This window comes from Cyprinus carpio, chromosome A13 (genome assembly GCF_018340385.1).
Source record: "Cyprinus carpio isolate SPL01 chromosome A13, ASM1834038v1, whole genome shotgun sequence".
Taxonomy (NCBI): Eukaryota; Metazoa; Chordata; class Actinopteri; order Cypriniformes; family Cyprinidae; genus Cyprinus; species Cyprinus carpio.
Genome location: NC_056584.1, coordinates 27723445 through 27744855, shown reverse-complemented (window position 1 = coordinate 27744855; position 21411 = coordinate 27723445). Strand labels below are relative to the sequence as shown.

Genomic DNA, 21411 nt, shown 5'->3' with positions numbered 1-21411 from the left:
TTTGCTCACATTAAATGATGTTTTACAGAACAGGCATTTTTTGGATTTCTCTTTTTATCACTCCAGAAATCAGAAATTGCTGTCAACGGCCAGAAAAATAGACTTTACCATGTTTTTATGACTTAAAATGTTACAGAAAATCAGATGAATATGATGACAAACCCATCAGTAAAAAACCTTTAGAATATAGATAGGAATAAAACTGTAAAAAAATGTGTGTATGTAAGTGTTACTGGGTGGGGAGGAAAGAAACTCTATAAACATAGGTACTTTAATTGAAATATACAGACGTAAAAGTGCAGTAATAAGTCAGCTGAATGAATATAAAACAAACCCCTCTATAAAAACCTTCAGAATATTGATAGGCAATAAACTGTAAAATTTGGTGGTATGAAAGTGTTACTGGAGTGGAGAAAAAACTAAATTTGGGAAGACTGCCTTGAAAGATATGCCATTGTAATTGAAATCTATAGACTAAATAGAAAAAGTGCAATAATAAACCAATACTACTGAATGATATATGAAAAAACCCTTCTATAAAAACCTTCAGAATTTAGATAAGAATGAAACTGTAAAGTTTGGTGTATGTAAGTACTGCTGAAGTGGAGAAAAAAACTCACAGCATTTAAAGATATGTATTGTAGTTGAACTCTAAAGACGCAAATAGAAGTACAGTAATAAAACCAGTGTGAATGATATATAAACAATCCCCTCTATAAAAACCTTCAGAATATAGATAGGAATAAAACTGTAAAGTTTAGTGTATGCCACTGTTACTGAAGTTGAGAAAAAAAACTCATTTTGAGAAGGATATGTACTGCATCTGAAATCTACAGACGCCAATAATGTCCAATAAAATAAATACTTACAAAGTGCATTTGGCATGTTTTCCTTCCACTAGTCTAAAAAAATAAATAAATAAATAAATAAAAAACATTATGAAATGCCAAATAACCAAAAACCTCAAAATTTACCATTACATGAAAACACAGTGTCTTGCCTTACGTATAAACTTTGCTTCAAATGTTTCTATTAAAATTCTTTGGTCAAAATAAACAATAGAAACTAATGAAGAAGAAATCCCATCAGCCTAGCAGCTCTTAGTCCAAACGCTCTGTAACTCTTTCCTGTCTTAATGCATGAACTTCAGTCAACAAGTTTCTCATAACAAGTACGGTTTTTATTGAAGGCATTCGATGGGAATAGAGATACAGAGGAATGGTCTTCTCCTGAGTGTGCTGAAAACCCATCTGACCCACACTTGGGAGAAGTTAAGACAGGTGCGAATTTGCATTTTTAACATTTCAGATTAAATAGATAAACAATACCTGTCTAGAATAGATTCTGGTCATATTTTACCCTCAAATCAAAAGAAAGAAGTAATTTTGTGCATAAAGAAAGCCTTTAATATAATAATAATTTCATCAGTTCATTCAGCACATTTACCCACTCAAATTTCTTATTGTAATTTGTATGTATGTAGTGGTGTGTGTGTGTTGTGTGTGTGTGTGTGTTTGTGTGTTGTGTGTTTGTGTGTGGTGGTATAATATGGGTGGTTTTTTGTTTTTTACATATTTTTATTATACACTTTATATTATTAATTTTATTATTTGTAATTGTACATTTTATCATTTTAAGTTTTATTTGTAATACAGTTCTTTTATTATATTTTTTTGTTTATTTTATTTTTATATATTTACATTTTTACATGGATTATTAATTAATTAAAATGTATTAATTTATCGAGGAAGTACTTTTTTTTTTTACAAATGTTATATTTTGTTTATTTTTATTGTAGTTATTTGCACAGTTTATTATTATTGTAGTATTATTATTATTATTATTATTTATTATTATTATTATTATTATTTATTATTATTATGGTTTAGTTTCCTGCCTTTAAAAAAAAAAAAAAACACAACCAGCTTAACCTTTAATTGTATGATTTTTGTCAAAATCACTGATTACCCATTAATTAAGTACAAGGGTAGCTAACTCTAAGAGAAATAAAACTAAAGGAATTGAATAAATAAATAATTACAGTGTTTTCACATCAATTTTACCTTTGTTTGAATTGTATATCTATATATATATATAGTATATATATATATATATATTATATATACTGAATACTCAAAAGTTAAACATCGGACCAGATTAACATAATGAGTTTTTTTTTTTTTTTTTTGAGGGGACATGTGCTTTTGCTACTAAAATAATGCCATTTTCATTATGTAAAATATAATTTCTTATTTGAGGGTGAAATGTGATCTGGCACATCTTTTCATGAGATCCATCCCGTTGGTTTTAATTGTATGTTGCCTAATATTATTGGCTTTCACATGTGTTTGGTGTAATCTGCAGGTGTGTTTGTGTTTGTTAATATCTGGTTTTTTGTGTTGTTGGGCGGGGGGGGATTGTTGGATGTTGTTGGTTGGTTTAGTCCATCATTACCCAGCAATCCTCCACCAGCGTCAGACTGCCCGGGCGTTTACGTCTCCTGCCACACACTTCAGCCCCATAATACTGACTCATCACCCGCAGTCTGAGCGTAGGTCTGCAAAGAACAACTAGCTGGTTTTAGGAAATCCCAGATGCATTATGTTGAATGTAAACTGAGTCATCAGTGAATGTTTATTGAATCAGGGCCTTTGTTAGTAGCCAAAATTGTGTTCATGATATGCTGATTCATGAAATGAATGCTGTTGATGTGCATTAGGTTACTAATTCTTTGAATCAGTGCATTTTTGCCAAACCAGGAAGGATCCGATTCTCCAATCTACCTCAGATGGAGGTTTTAGAGGAGGATTGTATTTTAATAAAGTCTGTGTCTTCACCATTGTTTATTTTATTAAGAATTTTTTACATTTTATTTTAGTAGTAAATGATACCCTATTGGTTTTATTAATATTTTGAATTCATAACTTTTTACTTTCAGTTTTCATTTTAATTTTAGTTAAAAAAATTGTAATTGTAAGTTTAGTGAAAATTTAAATTTCAGTTTTAGGTTTTATTTATTTTAATTCCAGTTAGTATTTTAGCGCTTTAAACTAAAAAACTAAAAGAAAATTTAGAAATGTTGTCTTGGCAACTAACTGAAGTAAGTTTTGTATTTATTTTATTATTTTATTTGATTTTATTTATTTTATTTTTTATTTAATTTAATATTTTTTTTAAATTATATTAGTTTTAGTTAACGGACAATAAATTGATCTGGATCCCCTAATGTTTTTATTTTAATTATTTTAAAATTTAAGGATCTTTTTTATTTTACTTTTTTATTTTTTATTTTTATTTCTTTGACTTTTTTAAATATAATTGGCATTATTTTTTATTTTTATTGTATGTTATTTGATTTTTTTTGTTTTTCATTTTTATTTTATAATTTATTTTTTTTATTATTTTTATTTTCAAGTATTATTTAAATGTATTTGGTTGTATTTACATTATATTATTTTATGTATTATTTTTAATTTATTTTTATTTTATGTTGTTGATTTTTTTTCATTTTTTTTTTTTTTTTACATTTTATTATATTTTATTTTATTTACTTTTTTTAATGTTATTGTTTTTCAAGTATTATTAAAATTTATTTGGTTACCTTTTAAAAACATTGAATTGAATTATTTTTGTTTTTATTTTTTTAGTTTTAGTTTAGTTTGGTTTACTCACCTGTGATCAAAAAAACCGTCCAGCTCAACGTTTAATTTTATGATTTTGTTATAAATTCTGAATCTTGACTTAAATGTTGCTGTGACAGTTAACTGAAGTTTTTTCCCCATCTAATATTTATATTAGTATTATTATGTATTTTACTGTTTTTATTTAAATTTCAATTAACAAGCCTTTAAAAACATTGAATTGTATTATTTGTTTTTATTTTTTTAGTTTAGCTTAGTTTCGCTTTTACTCAATTGTAGATTAAAAAAACACGCCCAGCTCAACGCTAATTTTATGATTTTTGTTATAAATTCACAGATCTTCTGCTTAAATGTTGCTGTGACAGTTAACTGAAAGTTTTTTTTTTCCATCTATTTATATTAATTATTATTATATAATATTTACTGCTTCCTTTACTTAAGCTTTTATTTCACTAACAAAAAAAATGTTTCAATAGTTTTAATAATAAAAACTCTCTGAGTTTGAAGTGACTTTTAAAACCAAAACTGTTTTATTATTATTATTATTATTTGTAAGTGATTGCCGTGGATGCTCTGATGAGGACATCATGGATGAAACGACCCCTGGCGAGAGCCAGGTGAACAGGACGAGCCGCCGCTTGAGGATGACGGACTTAGTGGTGTTTTCTCTGCCAGTTATTCATCATCATCATCCAGTTCTAAGACTCTTGTGAATTCCTTTCTCCTCCAGCAACTCTTCAAATAACCAATCAAGAAAACAGACGACCAGCCAAACGTCCCCTCGGGCCATCTTGTGTTAATGGGATTTGTAACAACTTCCCTGCTGGCCAGCAAGACCCCGCAGATGACGCCTGACCTTCCTGTTCAGACGCCGCAAGCTCAGCCAATCACAGGCACGGATCACTCAGCTCAGAATCACCAAAACAAGAAGCCAATCAAACCTTCAGGAGGACAGTGTGAGGATTGAAAAGCGCCTGTGTGACCCAGCACAGACCGGGCAGTGTCTCCTGAAAGTCCAGTGGGAGATATTATAAGCTCAGCTCAATCCCCAAGCGCCTCACCTGTCTTGAATCTCGCTGCTCACACCCCCACGTCAGAGAGGCTTGTGTCTGCAGCACGTCACTGAGCTGCTCAGAGAAGAGTTTGCTTTTGATGGCCACCTGGAGAATGGAGTCCCAAGATCTGGCTATGGGTAAAAAATTAAATCACTCATTTTAATGTTTCTGCTTATTTGACCTAATTGTTGCTTATTTTAAAATGATTTATTTAAAAATGTTATATTATTATTATTTTTTTTTTAATTTAGTTTTTCAAATTTTACAATTAATTATTTTTATTGTATTGTATTTTATATTTATTATTTATCATTTATTTTGTAATTACTTTTATTATTTTTACACATTTTATTTTACTTTTTATTATTATTTTATTTTAATAAATTTACATTTTTCAATCATTTTTACATTTTTATTTTATTTAGTTGTACATTTGACTTATTTTATTACATTTTATATATTGAAGTATTATCAATGTATTTTTTTGAATCATTTTTATTTTATTTAGTTGTGCATTTATTATTTCTATTTTATTTGTTGTATTTTTTTACATATTTTATATATATACATAATATTATTTTAATGTATTGCTTTTAATAATTTTGTTCTACATGTTTGTTATAGTATTTCTATTTTTTATTTGGTTGTACTTTTACATATTTTTATTATACATGAATACTATTTTACTTTTTTAATTGTTTACATTTTAAGTATTATTTTAGTCTTATTTTTTATAACTTTTACATTTTTATTATTTATTTTGTCTTTTTACATTAAATTATTTTTTATTTTATTTTTATTATTTATTATATTTTTTATTTTACATATTTCTTATTGTATTATTTTGTATTTTTAGAAACTTAATTTTAGTTTTTGTTTACTAACCTTTAGTTTAATTCTAAATTAATAGTAGTTTAATTCACAGATTTTTTCATTAATTAGGTCCAGGGTTACCTTCTTTTTTTCACTTTTCTAAATAATTTGTTTATTTGTAAGTCCATAAAAAAATACTTTTTCCTAAGAATTCCTAAGAGCCCATAGATTAATACAAATAACAGTTGTGTTTATGTGAGAGAGTAGTCAATTTTTAAACACATACTTACCTTTTGTTTGAAATGTCTGAATCAGTTCTTTTGTTGGAAGAAAGTCTTGAAAGAGGATCCCCTAAGTGACTCTGTTCTCTGTTTCCAGTGAAAATACATCTTCTCTTTAAAAACCCTCCAGTTTGAGAGACGCCTTTGTTGAAGCGATAACAGAGAAGTTCAGTGATCTGCACTGGGATCAGAAGCTGCTGTGTGACCTGCAACCGTCTGATCAACCAGCTTTTCGTGCCGACGGTGAGAGCATCAACCCAGATCTAACACACACATCTTTGGCCGGCTTAATCATCTGCCAGGAACTAGTCAAAAGAAATGTGTCCTTATTTAAGAATAATTAGAAAGCAAGACAAAAAAATACTTAGAAAGAAAAATCCTATTTACTTATTTTTCTTTCTTTCTTTTCTTCTAAAAAGAATTTATTTATTTATGTTTAGGGGAAAAACTTAATTGAAGATATATTATCTACACAGTTCTGCTTCTAAGTAGATTTTTCTTGTTATAAGGAAGTTTAAGAAAGACATGAGAAAAATACAGATTAAGAAAAAAAAAATGCTTTACAGAGACAGAAAACAAGACATTTACCAATTATTGAAATAAAAGCTGCCAGTGAAAAAAAAAAAAAAAACACTTAAATATATTATCTTACACAGTTTTGTTTCTTTTTAAGTAGATTTTTTCTAGTTTTAGGGATGTTTAGAAAAAACACAAGAATGATGCAGATTAAGAAAATATTTTAGATACAGAGAGCAAAGCAAATAATAATAAACCACCTACAAAATAAATAAAATCTGCCAATTAATAATAATAATAATAAAACTCTTACATCAATAAAGTTTTGCTTCTTAAGTGGATTTATCTTATTTTTAGAGATTTTAAGAAAAAACAACAAAAGATAGATTAAAAAAAAAAAAATGTCATTATACAGATACAGATTGCAAGGCACAAAATACATAATAAAATACAAATGGCCGGAATGAATGAAGGAATCATCGATTGGTTGTTATTGAACAGCTCACATTCAGCTTTGTTTTCTAAGTATTTCTACAACAGCCTGTGGCTTTTAATTTAATTTCCAGTCTTTTTTATGAGACCTTCTCAAGAAACCACTCAAACTGACCATGCCTTCGCTGCACTTATCCTCAGTGATCAGGCCAGAATCGTTTCAGAAACAGCTGTTGGTCCCTGTGGAAACAGAAGAGTCCTCAAGATCAGGAACAGACACAGCGCTCGCTCGCGTCACATGAAGCCAGACACACAATGGTCTCTTTCTCAGAGCGGATCACATGCGGTCCGATCCGGCTCTGGGTGTTACAGACGCGCTCTGCATCTTGGTTAGGCATCAAGCAGGTGATGCCAGTGGCTGGGGCGCGGTGCTGGAGGTTCCAGTGTGATGCGGATCAAAAGACCACTGTTTTATAACTCTCAGCGCTCGGGTAAGCATTGAGGAACCACTTTGCAGTTCTCTGGTAGGTGATTTGGTGGAAAAATAGTTTAGTCATAATTTTTTCATTCTTTCTTTCATTTATTTATTTATTTATTCATTCATTTTTTCATTCTTTCTTTCATTTATTGCTCTGAAATCTGTGTCTGTATTGCAAAAAAAAAAAAAAATAATCTTTAACTGCATTTTTTGTGTCTGCATCCTAAAACAAAATCTACTTAGAAGCAAGCCTTGTGTGTATTTCTTATTATTATTATTGTGTGTGTGTGTGTGTGTGTGTGTGTGTATTATTAATAATATTTATTATTATTAGCAATTGGCACATTTTATTTTATTTTATTATGCTTATTCTTATTTTATGTATCTGTAGTGTGCACTTGGCCTGCAATGTGTATCATTTTCTGCAGTTAAAAATTATCTAAACATCCTTAAAAAAACAATTAAAGAATACTAATAGAGCAATTATTATTTTTATCAATTATTTTCTGGTTTTTTTTTTCTAAACATCTTTAAAGCATTGTGTAAAATCTTGACTTAAGATATTTTACTGGAAAACCATGTAAAATAATGTACCTTGAATTATGGTTTATTTTTATTTTATTCTTTATTCATTGTACATTTTTATTTAGTTTATTATGCTTGCCTTGTTTTCTGTATCTGTAGTGGTAAAAAACAACCTTTCTCCAGTTAAAAATTATAAGTAACATTCTCAAGAAAAATTACTTAAAAAAAGAGCAAATTTATTTTGTGAAACTGTGAAATTTTAAGCAGAAATCTCACAAAAATTGTGTTAGCACGATTTGAGATATTTTACTGGAGAAAGCAGAGACAAAGGTCCTGATTGACTGATTATTATTATTATTATTATTTTCTTCTACAAAGAATAATTTTCTTAATTTGTATTTTTTGTTTGTTTGTTTGTTTTTAACCTGGATACATGTACTTAGAAACAAAACATGTAAGATAATATATGATACGTTATTGATGATGTGTGTGTGTGTGTATTTACTGACATATTTTAGACAGTTTATTATTGTTGTTTTGACTTGCCTTCTATATCCATTAGTGCAGACATTAATTTTTCATAATCTATATTTTGTCATGTTTTTAGTTAAAAACATCCTTGCAAATAGATAAATGCACTGCAAAACTGTAATATTTGTTAATATTTTTTAAGTTACATTTTTTTTATTATTATTGTGTGTGTGTATTCCATTGATGATTTTTTTTTTTTTTTTTTTTGTTATTGTATTTTGAGCATAAAACAGCTCAGCTCTTGATGTTTAGATGTTTTACCTGACAGTGTTGTTTTATCTATTCGCTGGCTTGGCTCAGCATGCTTTGAGCTGTTTAATGTTCTGTCTCACAGAGCTTGTGTTGTTTCTCTCTCTCTCTCTCAGTGTCTCTGATGAACAGCCCTCCTCAGAGGCAGTGAAAAGGGCAGCAGCGTCGCTCCAGAGCACCAGACAGCGTTTGTCCAGCGAGGAAAACGATCATCCTGACCACAATGCAAACCTCTGGCCCTCAGATCGACCCGCGCTAGAGGAAAACCAGCTGAACGAGATCATGAAGGAACCGGAATGCAAACCAAATGAGCTTAAATACAGAGAAATAGCAGATGGACAAAACCTGGAGCAGACGGGATCTGAGACCAGGACCGCATGCTGGAGACGAGACACACAGGAAGTGACATCAGAGGATGACAACAAAGGTAGGACCGCCTCCTGTCATCAACTGATCAATCACTCATCAAAAAAAATCTGCCATTCAGTTGTCTGAAACCACTTTCCTTTTCTGCCATGCCACAATAATCAAATAACTGTATAGTCATTGTAGTTTAGGTTCCTGTTGTAGGTGATGCAGCCTTTTCTAATATCTTGTTCAAATAATAAATTAATACAGGTCATGGAGAGATCAGGATGAGTTTGTTTCTTTCTTCTTCATCAGATTTGGAGAAATGTAGCCATTGCATCACTTGCTCTGCAGTGAATGGGTGCCCGTCAGAATGAGAGTCAAACAGCTGATAAAAACATCACAATAATCCACAGCACTCCATCACGTCCATCAGTTAACATCTGGAGAAGACAAAAGGACTGGAAACAAATCCATTTCCATTTGCACATTAGCACATTTTCATTTTTGGCTGAACTATTACGTTGATGTATTGAATAATATGGCAACGACTGGAAATGAAAAAATTAAAAATAATTTGTTTTACTCAGATGGACATTCAGTGCTGTTTTATGTTGACTTCAGTATCTCTGTTCTGTTGTTATAGTCTGATTAGTGTTTAGGAGTCAATGAAAGCCTGTTTTAGAGATGTTTTATTTAAAGTTGTATAACTTTGATTGACAGTTGAAAGCAAATATAAAGGATGGGGTGTTTTTCAGCGCTGCCAGACTCGCTGAGAGCTCTTGGTGCTTGTTAGTGGAAATGAGTTGCCAGGAAACTAATGCAGATGATGGGAGTTTTCATTCTGTCTGGCGCCCAGCGCTCTCCATTCTGCTCGTTCCAAACACTCGCAGTGATGTTTTCCTTCGTCTTTTATGGTCTTTGTGCTCCTGCTCATCACACACACACACACACACACACTCACACACACTAAGTGCAAACAAACACAAACACACACTCACAGCAAACTGCAGGTGTAAATCACACACAAACACGTCCCAGTCAAAAACCAGAAGGAACAAATAAGGAAATAGAAAAGTCTGTCAATACAAAATAAGACTGATTGTTTGAAAGTTAGCATAGATAGATATTCAGATAGACAGATGGACAGAAGGACAAATGAATGGTTGGATAGATAGACGGAAGATAGATAGACAAAGATAGAATGGTTAGATAGTTTGATTGATAGATTGTTAGTTAGATATGTTGGTTGGTTGGTTGGATGGATGGTTGGTTGGTTGGTTGGTTGATAGACAGACAGATGGACAGATAAATAGATGGATGGATAGATGATAGATAGATAGACAGATGGACAGACAGATGACTTGAGAGATGGATATGGATAGATGTGGATATGTGGGAATATGGATGGATGGATGTATAGAGTTGGATGAATATATAGATGCAGATGGATAGACGGATGGATGGATAGGTGGATGCTCAGATGGATGGGATGGATGGATGGATGGATGGATGAATATATGGACGGATGGACAGATAGATGAATATATAGATGGATGGATGGTTGGATGGATGGATGGATGGAGGAACAGATGGACGGATGGATGAATATATGGACAGATGGATGGATGGATGGAGAGATTGACAGACTGACAGGGATAGTCTGAATCTATAGATGGACATTATAGATAGATAGAGAGATAGATAGCTATATAAGCTATGATCGATAGGATTAGACTAACAGATGGACAGCTGATAGCTAGATAGATTAGTAATGTGCAGGAAACCTCATCTACGAGAACTATAGATAGATGATAGCTAGATAGATAGATAGATTTCGAGATTAGGGGACAGAAGATGGAGGAATGGACAGATTGGGACGGTATAACTAGATGGAGGGGATTAGATGGATGGACAGATGGATTGATAGATGGAGTGTATAGATAGATAGTGATGTGTGAAATTATTATGAATATAATCCCAATGTAAAAACCACAGTGCAAATGAGTTCTAATGAAAATGGTGTTGATTTTGGGGTGAAATGTGATCTTGACAGTTTTTGTGAGCATCTCTCTCTGTCTGTGATAGAGCTGAATGAGCAGATGGAGCTGCAGTGCGGCGCGCCTCCCAGGACGGTGGTGGGTGGGCGACTGGATTTTGTGCATTCTGAAGCGCTCTGCGAGGACAGGTGGCGGGCTCCGGATCACTCCCACGACGGCTCGGAGCTGTGCCATGACGACTGTGACTCTCGGATCTCCTGAGCGGCATTGCGTCTCCGGTATCTGCAGCGACCCATCAGAGTGCCCCCACGCGGATCCTCGCTGGCCCCGGCCTCTGTAGGGAGTTTGGAATGACTTCTTCAGTCCGGACGTGCTGGAGTACGCGCAGAAAGAAACTCAGCAGTCACAGCGAATATCCCACGCTGGAGGACAAGTCACAGGGCGGTTTTGATACATGGGTGGTGGGGGTTGGGCTAGATATGGATTCATATTGAACACAACGCTTTAAATTTGGTAGCGTACTAAGGGGGTCGGATTTTGATTGACGTCCACATTATAAAGAAAAAAATAATGGAAAGCATATCTTTCCATATAAAACGAAGCCTGCTCGTTTGACGCTTAAGATTTAAAGTTGTGTTGTGGAGGCGCATGGAATATATTATCCATAAAATTAAACCACATTGTCGAGCGCACAATTCTCAGTGTTTGTATTTGTAATTGCTTCTAAACGGAATAAAGGGAATATAATTGTTATAGTTTAAAACTCTAGGTGGTGATGCCGGTTTTTATTCCCGTGGTAGTATTTTTACTGTATACAGGATTGTTTGTTGAGGTGGGGATATTGGGTTAGGTAGAAGAGGAAAAAAAGAAAAAAAAAAAAAATGGGTAAAGTGGTTTTTTGTGGGTGGTGTTTTTAATAGAATCACAGATTAGAAAACATAATAATAAAGCAGTACCAAATGACACATAAAAAGGATAATCAAAGTGAATTTCCCATTTACATAAACATCATCATGTGAATCTACGGTATTTTCATACCGATTGAGGATAACTATTTTAGTAGTTAACTACGATGGTTCCGAACTATATATTGGTTATGTGGTCATATTTTCTGATGTTTTCAGCTTTAGAGTTGTTGAGTACGACAATTTTATGTTATGGGTGTTGATGGTTTTTTTTTCATTTTCGTGTTTTTGTTTTTATAAAGTCTATATAGGAGATATAGGTTTTTTTTTGTATTTCGTATATGTGTGGGGTAGGTTTTTGAGGTTATTCAGTGTATTGAGTACAATCAAGTTAAACTAAACGGAAAATGCTGAGGCCGGAATTAACAACTAGCTGGAAATAAAATCGCGGGTGTTTAATATTTTAGTTTGAGTTTTATTTATGTTATTTGTTTATTTTATTTTAATTTATTTCTTTTATTTTAATTTGGTATTTTTGGGGATAAAATCGTCACATAAAACATATATGAAAAGTCGGATATGCATGGCAAATAATGACACAATAAAAACGCATTTTAATTATCATAAAAATAAATCTGTAAATTTTCTATTTATGTGCAAGGGGATGGTCATTTCCTGTTTATAAAAAGGATTCTTTATATAAATTGTGGTGCTGAAATATGATTTTTCATTGGGCTTTCTTAATATAAAAAGTTATGAGGTATTTTTTTATTTTTGATTCTTTTTTTTTTTTGAAGTGTCTTTAGTCTTGTCATAATAAATATAAATGTCCATAAAAAAAAAATGCAATCTGCATTTACTGTGATTAATAAATTAATGCGAACAACTAAGTACTGCCAGACCCACATTTCATGCAGCCCAGAAGTTCGCCAGGAACATTAATCATTAACAACCTTCATTTTCATCAGAAGGGAGGGAGCTTCATGTTTTTGAATCGAGCCACAACAAGCTCAAAACATTCCAAGAACCCGGACAGACAGGGAATATGGTCGGCTGTTACATTTTGTACTTGGGTTTCAAGTATCCGTTATAGGTAGGATATTTATATTATAATATCTAAATATTATATAGCAGAAATCTGTGTGCTCAGTGTAGGAGCGGTATGTGTGTGTGCTTTGATGGCGATTTGAATTTAGGCTGTTTGTCATGAGAGGGTAGTTCAGACTCAGGAAAGCTCTACAGGAGGAGGAACGGCAGCTGCAGCTGAGACTTCAAAGACGCTGACCATCTATCTCTGGTTACTACCCAGAGAGAAATACAGAGAGTTCAGATTCTTCAGCCTGATGGCGATATGCAGGTCTTCGGTTAAAATAAAAGTTTTGGGGCTGCAGTCAGATCTATATTCTTGCAAGGATTTATTACTTGATCAAAAAGTAATGATTAAAGCTGTGCGTTTATAATGTACAACTGAAAAAAGAAAAAAGGCAAAAAAAGAAAAAAAATTTCGATATCTTAATTTAAAATCTCAGCTGAGCAAAATACACAGAAATAAATTGCAGTTTTTTAACCGATTATTCGCAGAGGAAACATCTGGTTTTACAGCATAATAAAAAGATTTTACAATTTTTAACTGTGCTTTTGGAACAAATAAATCAGCCTTGATTGGCAGAAGAGACTTCATTACATTAAAAAATCTTACCGGGGGACCCCAAGTTTTTTTTTAAAGGCAATTGTACCACACCAAAACATCTTCATCCTCTTCATCACAGTCAATCACACAAGCCTTACAGTTTATTCCTAGACACAAGTCATAGATCATTCTGGTTCTGAAAAGCATCTTGCTGGATAATGCAGCTTAAAACCAGCTTTCTGCTAGAATGTGGGTTTACATGGTTTCTCCAAGCCTCCTTATCCGGGTATTCATTTATCCATGGTTTAATTTTTAGTTAACTAAAACTGAAACTGAAAGTTTTAACCAGAGCCAAGTTACAAAATATATCCGATAAAAAAGCTCTAGTACTAAATTAAATCCATCTATATATAATTAGTTACTCAAATATGAGAATATACTTTAAAACAGATATATATATACAAATATATATATATATACGGCTAAAAAAACACTAAATTTTATATAGAGGCTTTTTATATAAAATATATTTAGCCATAGATATATTCTAGTCTATATCATTTTGTTTATAGATATCTATTATATATATATAGACTGCATACTGACAAAACCAACAAATTTATATCAAACTTTTAAATTATATAGTTTTATTATGACAGCATATAAATGCATGAATCAAAGATTAATTTATTATTTGTTATTCATTATTTTATTATGGGTATATTTATAATAGATATAGATATAATATGATACTGCAAAAAATGACTAAAACAACAAAGTTAATAAAACTGGTCTAAAGTAAAATCAGGTAAAATATGAAAATAGAAAATGCTGCAGGAATAAACGGTTCAAATATTGGGGTTGTCGGGGTTATCTGCTGTTATTATGTGAATGCACGAATGGTTAAATGGGATCTCATGTATTACTAACACAACACGGTCTAATCTGGTCTAGATGATTAACGATGTGGCCATTAACAGTGTAAGATGGGCAGCGACGGAAAACCGGTATTTATATCCTGCGTAATGCTTGCTGTGATGTATAGCAATGGTTAGTTGCATGGACTTCTGAAAGTCAGCGGGCATCGATCCCTTTATTGATCTTTCTTATCTTTGCTCTTAAACAGGAGATGCACAACAGTGATTCTTGAGCAGCAGAATCTCTGAAAAAGACCAGCAATCCTGTTCTACCACAAGGCTGTAACAGCAAGAGGAGGTAAAAATAACAGGGTAACTTCTGCTACAATAGAAAATCGGACGGCTGTGCGTTAATAACCTGAAGTGCATCCTGATCATCGTTCGGCGAGTGTGTGTGCTGAGCTCAGGCGGCTTCGTCTTTCTTCGTAGGTTCAGACATGATAGGATGAGGGTACTAAAGTCACGCAGGCGGTTTGACGAGTCTCAGAACCAAGTTGAGTTTCTGGCAGTCTGTCAAGAAATCTCCAGGTTTGATGCACACTCTGCCTTTCCTCGTGCCGTGGTTATTAAGAACAAAATTTCTAAGCATTCATATCTACATTTGGTTACTTGCATACCTTTTATTTAGCTCTTACGTGTATTCAGGTGTTACATTATCAGAGCATGGGAATCATGGACCCATGCCTTGATGGTGTCCGGAACGTTCCGATAAATATGATAACTAGAGATCTGTTGGATGAGCCAAATCAAGCCATTGTGAAACTAAAATTATTTATTGTTAAAAGGTAAGGAGTTTTTAATAATAATAATTATTAGTATTAGTAGTAGTTATCATTGATACAATTTTGTATAATATGGTAATCTATTTAATTTATTAATAAATAAAAATAAACAAAATAAATTATTATTATTATATTATAGTGATTAATGTTAAAATATATATTAATAATAAGAATCTCCTATATTATTCTAAATAATACGAATAAATACAATATTATTGGGTTGAATAATAGTAATACTTTACTATTATGCTCGATTTTATCAATTTAGATATTGTAACTCTAATTAGGAAGATTACTAAAAACTGATTAATAATAATATAATCATAATTTAATATAAGATAATATTTGATTAGAGTATGGATTAATTTATAACGAATTGTATAAAGAATGGTAATCTATTTAAATTTATGAGTAAATCAAAAACAATATAATTAATAATCATAAGAATTCTGTCCCTAATTTATTTACATAATATTAATAACATTGAAGATTTATAAGTAAATAAGCTAATATAATCATAATAAATAAAGTCATACTGGGTGAATATATTTGGGAAAGAGTATTAATTATTTGTAACAATAGAAATTTTGGGGCTATGGCTAATACATACTTAATCTTTGTAACAATTGATGCTGTAGAGAGATCTAAAAATATACAATGTATCTTGGTTACTAAATATATGAACCAACAAGCAAACAACAATCACGGTAATAATTGCAGTAAACATGTTATATTCAGGGGGAACTTGAAGTATCACAATTCCTGATTCAAAAACCCTAGGATTTGGTGAAGGAGGGGGGGCAAAATATATCAAAACAAGATCACTTTCACTTCACAGCTCAGGGGCTTAGGATATTAAATAATAAGACGAAGGTAAATGTTGTTTTGTAGAAGTTTCATAAAACTATGACCAAGGACATGGGGGCTTGATTTTCAACACTGTGAACCTTTATATACACGGTAGGGGGAGTAAAGCCATTTAAAATAAAAAGTCTCCATATATGCCATATATGAAGTTGAATATACTTATTAGAAGTGATCTGTGTCTTAAGTAATGGGATAGTTGCCATACAAGGGGTTTTATATTCAGCACTAAGCAATAAAGTCATTTGAGGGCATGAATTGGTGATTTTCCCGAGTTTGAGTACCAGTGTTGTATGGTTTAATGCGTGAAGCAGCGTGTTCTGTGATGCTGTTGTAGGGTGTTGTCGTCCGTGGATCAGTGGGGTTTAGCGCTCTCTAGGCTTGCCCTCTCTGGCTGCGTGTGGGAGCTGCGCCTCTGGAGCTGCAGCACTCAGAAGAGCCTACGCTTCTGCACTTCCTGTGTGAGCAGCGCCGGGGCAAAGGCTGCCCTCTAGTGGCTGCGACCGTGCCAGAGCGCCCCATTGCCTACCTGTACGCCAGGTACTGAATGTGTATGAACTGCACGGGAATGACTGTAGCTGCCGGTACTGTAACTCTCGTCACACACGTCTGTTCTGACGCTGACAGGAATGCTCACGCCGAGGGATTTTCAGCAGTTTTTCTACACGTATCGCTACTTCTGCACCCCGGAGGAGCTGCAGTTTCTTATGGACCAAATTTAACAGTACACTGGGGAGTACAGATGAAATAAATCTGAGCACTGGTCAAGAAAAAATTGCCCCCTCACAGACAGACAGGCAGATGAACAGATGAACGGAGCAGACGGACAGACAGGACAGGGCAGATAGGACAGATGAACAGACAGATAGACAGACAGACAGACAGAGACAGACAGATGGACACACAAACAGATAGACGGATAGACAGACAGATGGACAGAAAGACAGACAGACAGAAATACAGACAGATAGACAGACAGACAGATAGACAGACAGCTAGACAGAGACAGACAGATGGACAGAAAGACAGACAGACAGAAATACAGACAGACAGACAGACAGACAGACAGATGACAGACGGACAGATGAACAGACAGACAGGGACAGATAGGGCAGACAGACAGACGGAGCCAGACCAAGACAGAGACAGACGGTCAGAACAGACAGACCAGACAAGACAGACAGAGAGAAGGAAGGTGGAAGGGAAGGTAGGATGGAAGGAGAGATAGTGGGAAGGAAAGACCAAGACAGATAGATAGACAGACAGACAGACAGACCAAGACTACAGACCAGTCCATAACAGACAGACAGACTCAGACAGAGACAGACAGACAGAGACAGACAGACAGACGACGACATACAGACAGACAGACAGACAAGTGACATACAGCAGACAGACCGAGGACAGACAGACAAGAACAGATACACCCAAGTCAGCAGACAGACATAGAGACAGACCGAGACATGGACATAACAGACAGGCATGACAGAAGACGACAGACAGACAGAAAGAACAGCCGATGAGGAGGACCGATACAGCTGAGAGACAGACCAGACAACAGATCATGACCTGAGGACAGCTACAGTATAGACAGACACGGCACAGACCAAAAAGACAGAGACAGACAGTCAGACCAGAACAGAGGATTATTGGGAGACCGAGACGAGAGTGAGACCGAGGGGACTACAGACAGACGACAGGGACAGACAGGGATAGACAGGACGAGACAGGACAGACAGAACCGACAGACAGAGACAGACATACAGGACCAAAACGACCGACAGACAGCACAGACAGAGTATGTGATAGTAGTAGACAGACAGAGCCATACCATACAGACAGCCGGACCCAGACAGAGCCCTACAGACCGACAGACAGACAGAGACAGACATAAAAGACAGACCAAGACAGAGCCAGACAGACAGTCAGTCAGACAGTCAGTCAGACAGACAGATAGACAGACAGACCGACCGAGACAGATAGACGGATAGACAGCCAGACGGACAGAAAGACAGACAGAGCGGACAGAACGACAGACAGACAGAGAGACGGTAGACAGACAGTCAGACGACAGGATAGATCGACAGAGGAAAGGCCAGACAGATAGATATGGTGACGCGACTAGATGGACAGTCACCGTCAGACAGACAGACAGGACAGACAGATACGATTAATTGATTTTGTTCAAGCCAACCTTAATAAGATAGTAACGACGTAAAGTAAATAAGCCACAGTCACACACTAATATAACAGAATCACTCTTCCAAGAAGGTGAACTGAGATGATCTGTATGGTATAATGTTCTCCATACCCTCTGATAACTGCAGAGCAATGTGACGATCCCTCATCAGATCAAGCCACCAAGTGCTATCAGCGCACGCCCTCTGATCTGTTTCCCACGTCTGGATTGAAGAGCTGCACGAGTAGTGGACTTCAGCTCGAGATCCAGGACCTCCTGCAGGGAACGCGCCCCTCTGGACGACTTTCCTGACCGCTGATGGTCAGATGTTGCAATTCTTAAACTAGACCTGCCTGGTTTTAGATCAGAACAGCTTGTGATGCGTGTGAAATAACCCACATTACGCTTGTGGTGTGTGATTTGTGTCAGTCGGCACCGTCTTTGACAGTCGAGGAGGCAGGTTTGCTGGCGACGATTCGAGCCTCGCAGCCAGGATGAGGCGCGTCTGTGTCCCGTCGTGTGCGGTTGACGCCTCCATCAGCAGCCCAGAAGACGAGGGAAAGCTCTCAGTGTGACTCATTCAGGAGATCATCCATCGACAAGCTGCTGCCGGAACGGTATGAGGAAATTTACGGTTTAGCCAAGACCCTACAGGGGGATATTTCTAAACATAAGTAACAGAAATGTCACAGTACTTGCAGTAACAGTTGACAAAATGTTGACAGTTTTCTGAAATGTCAAGGTTTAAAATTTGCATTTTAAAAGACCGTGATAATATACACATTGGAACCACGACCAACCATTGGATCTCAGGAAACTGAAACCACATTCTGGAAAAGAATGACATGGGTGTGTTTCCAAATAAAAATTGACATTTGTTTTTTAAAAAGAAGGACATTAGGTACCTAAGGAATAAGGGTTGTAGGGGGGATTAGGAACACATCGTACGGCGTGAAGAAAGTAATACTGGGTAAACCTGCTCTTGGTTTCTTCTGTGTGATATTTCTTTAATTTAATTGTATTTTAAGTAATAATGTAATTAAGTTAATTGAATTTAAGTTGATTTATTTTTATTTTAATTGAATGTAATTAATGAATTTGAATTATAATAATTGGATTAGTTTTTAGTTATTAATGTGTAAGCTTTGATTTATTTATTTATTTACATTTCATTTGTATTTAAAAAGTGTATTTATTTTTTATGTTTTTAATTTTATTGTATTTTATTTATTTTCTTATTATATACGTATTTTTTTAGTTGCTTACTTTATTTTATTGTTTAATTAATTAATCATTGATTTATGTTATGAAAACTTTACAAAAGTTTTACAAAGGCCATTTCCCGTCAGTATCTAATTGAAATGTGCATATATGTAGATGTGTTGCATTGATTTCCAGAACAGAAATCTAAACACCATTGGATTAAATTCGGTTCAAATTTTCTTGTTTGTTTGTTAAACATATTAGAGTGAAAGCTCTTTACAGACAGGAATTTAGATTTCTTTTTATAACTCCATATACGAAATACGAAAATACTGTCAACGGACAGTTTAACACTATAACCTCGTTTTTGCTATGTTTTTAGGAATACCAATGTTAAATGGGATAAATCAAGCTAAAAATTATTATAACAACAATATAAAAACCTTCAGAATATGGATAGGAATAAAACTGTTTTGTAAAAATTTGGTGTATGCAAGTGTTTACTGAAGTGCCAAAATCTACAGCATTATAATATAAACACTACTTTGTATTTCGGATGTTTTCTTTCCACTAGCCTGAAAGAAGAAGTAAAAAAGCCCAAAAAATCTCTAAATTGATCTGTGCATGAAAAATAAATACGGTTTTACCTGTAGTTGCTTGCATTAAGAAAAAATTCAAACACATTTCTATTAATCTCAAACATGAATTTCAAGCATTTTAGCAGAAGTCAAACACCTGACTGCTGGTGTGTCGTGTTCTTCATGTGTTCACGCGTGTGCAGAGTTCGCATGTGGCTTTGTGTCGCGTGTTGTAGGGCCTCAGACTGTCCAGTGTACAAGAAAAGTGTTCTCCATCGCCGGCGGCTAAATCTTCCACGGCCGTGGTTACGCCTCTCTGATGAGCAACATCAGTCTGAGATCAGAGGATAGACTCGTCCCTTCAGTCAGAGGCGACACACTAACCCGCTGGAACATCGCCACAGCAAGCTCCACTTTACTGGAGCAGGTGATCAAACACACACCTCAATCATTTATGAAATATACAGCGCATGCAAAATATTTGGACACTTGGTTGGAATAAATAAGAAACATTTCTGATTATTATCAATGATTAAAACAGTAGTGCTGCACAATATTTTATGGGAAATGGTCACACACACTATGCTTTTATTCCGCAAGGATGCATTAAATTTATCAAAAGTGACAGTAAAGACATTTATAATGTTACAAAATATTTCTATTTCAAATAAATGCTGTTCTTCTGACTTTTCTATTCATCAAATAATCCTGAAAAATAAAATGCATTTCACGTTTTCACAGTAATATTGGTGCAGCACAACTGTTTTCAACATTGATAATAATCGAAATGTTTCTGTTGAGCAGCAAATCATCATATTAGAATGATTTCTGAAGATCATGGTGACACTGAAGACTGGAGTAATGAATGCTGAAAATACAGCAGGCACTCAACAAAATAAATTACACTTTAACAGATATTCACACCAGAAAAGCAGCTGTTTTTAAATTGTAAAATATTTAACATGTGTTAAATGTATATTTGATCAAATACTAGATAAATCTGATTATAATGCAAGGCCTTGGGGAGCAGAAGAGACTTTCTTTCAAAAACAATATATTAGATTAAAAGGAAGTATAGCTGCAAAATACATGAATGTCCTTAATTTACCCATATTCATTTAAAACATCCTTTCTTGACTTTGTATTTATGTTTATATTTTTAATTAAATTAAATTTTATTTTATTTTTAGATCGCTCTAAATTTTCCTGTCTTTCCTGCTCATGTTGGTCCTCACACTGTCATTTCGCTGATCCACTCTAGGTGGTAGACAGCATCTCATCCTTGTTTTAAATGCTGGTCTTGATCCTTTGATCTGAAACAGACTTTTATATGAGGGCAAATCACTATAGTCATGCATGTTCACGTCCTCATAGTCACCTGTTTATTTATGCAGGAAATATTGTCATGACTGTCATCGGCCGGTGGTTTCACAGGTTCTGAACTCCAGAGCTCATCGGAGTGACGGACAAACTCTGAACGCATT

The 21411-nt window shown here is 34.2% G+C and overlaps 1 protein-coding gene and 1 long non-coding RNA gene across 2 annotated transcripts in view; both read left to right on the top strand.

Annotated features, from left to right (window-relative positions):
* LOC109074198 (kinase non-catalytic C-lobe domain-containing protein 1) overlaps positions 1-21411 on the top strand; it is a 182638-nt gene that overhangs the window by 154095 nt on the left and 7132 nt on the right.
* Positions 7208-11015, top strand: LOC122147296. Its single transcript, XR_006161568.1, has 3 exons — positions 7208-7262; positions 8638-8948; positions 10958-11015. It is a non-coding gene; the product is annotated as an uncharacterized LOC122147296 (long non-coding RNA).